General features: G+C 37.7%; 1 non-coding gene across 1 annotated transcript; it reads right to left on the bottom strand.

Moving 5' to 3' along the window:
• Window positions 1-763: 763 nt before the first annotated feature.
• TRNAK-CUU lies at window positions 764-837 on the bottom strand. The gene has a single exon. It is a non-coding gene; the product is annotated as a tRNA-Lys (tRNA).
• Window positions 838-1,593: the final 756 nt, after the last annotated feature.

The raw sequence follows: 1,593 nt of genomic DNA, 5'->3' as shown, positions 1-1,593 counted from the left end.
GAATCAATTCCAGCACATATTGATTATGAATCCCTATTCATAATTAAAATATTTAAATCTTATTTAAATATCTCCCATTCTCTGTTTTTCTTTAATTTCCAATTAAAACAAAAATGTGATTAAATATAGTGTATATATTTAGAGCATATTCCCTAATTTGAATTCGAACTCACTCGTCACACTGTTCTATGGTTTAGTCTGATATAAGCTAACAGGGGGACCTCTCTACTATCCCTAAAAGCGGGTAGGAGTGAATTCTATCTTGCACCCTATGTCCCCAGCTATTCACCTAGTCTTACCGATTAAATGGGAGGCTTATTGAGTCGGTGAACTCGAGCAACTCTCACTCATGTAAATCTAAGAATAATTCCAAATAAACAGGAGTTCATAGTAAACTCAGGAATGGGAGGCTTATTGAGTCGGTGAACTCGAGCAACTCTCACTCATGTAAATCTAAGAATAATTCCAAATAAACAGGAGTTCATAGTAAACTCAGGATTAAGATCGAGTTACCTAGGTCACCGAATGAAAAAAAAAGTTTCAATAGTAAACGACATTATAAAGTGAGTGATTTTCTTCATGGTCTGATCTTATGCAGTGAGCATAGGACACCCGAACTCACATGTAAAATTTAGTGATCAGGTTGTTTATATCGTAAGGAACACTTGATTGTCATCGCTAGATAGAAGGAGGGTTTGAACCTCCCCTTGTTGGGGGTAAAAGTTGGATACTCAATAAATCGTAAGGAATGCTTGATTGCCATCGCTAGAAGGAGGGTTTGAACCTCCGACCTTGTGGTTAAGGTCCACACGCTCTAACCAACTAAGCTATTCCAGCTAGTTGATTAAAATTTTCTGAGACAACTACTAGTAGATACTGCATGCTTTGGCTCGTTACGTATAACCATCAGCATCACGATTTATAAACGCATCTACTATGGAGAGGTTTTCCAGTGTCCTCGTTGGAAGTCTACTAGGGAGAGGTTTCCACACTCTTATAATAAATGTTTCATCTTCTCTCTAACCGATCTGGGATCTTACAATCCACCCCCTTGGGGGACCAGCGTCTTCGCTGGCACACTGCCGGGTGACTAGTTATGATACCATTTGTAACAGCTCAAGATCATCGCTAGCGGATATTGTCCACTTTGGTGCATTACGTATCACCATCAGCTTCACGGTTTTAAAATGTGTCTACTAGGAAGATTATTCCACACCCTTAAAAGAAATATTTCCTTACCCTCTCCAACCACCAGCAGATATCTTCCCTTTTGGCTTGTTATGGATCGCCATCAGCCTTTGTTTTAAAATGCGTCTATTAGAGAGAGGTTTCCACAACCATATAAGGAATGATTCATTCCCCTCTCCAACTGATATGGAATCTATTAAAAAGTTGTTATGATGGCTGAGTGGTCTAATGTGCTAGACTCAAGTTATGGTTCTCGTAAGAGGGCATGGGTTTAAATTTCCCTTTTGACACAATATAAATAATAAGCAAAAGAAAGTAAGTCAATTACAATAAATTTTAGATATAAATAATAAGCAAAAGAAAGTCAAGAAAAAAGCTAAACTATGATCATCATTTTAGCATACA

Source organism: Cucurbita moschata, unplaced genomic scaffold (assembly GCF_002738365.1).
Source record: "Cucurbita moschata cultivar Rifu unplaced genomic scaffold, Cmos_1.0 Cmo_Scf00663, whole genome shotgun sequence".
In the NCBI taxonomy this organism is placed as follows: Eukaryota; Viridiplantae; Streptophyta; class Magnoliopsida; order Cucurbitales; family Cucurbitaceae; genus Cucurbita; species Cucurbita moschata.
The sequence above is the reverse complement of the archived record's forward strand: the minus strand, read 5'-3'. Positions and strand labels throughout refer to the sequence as shown.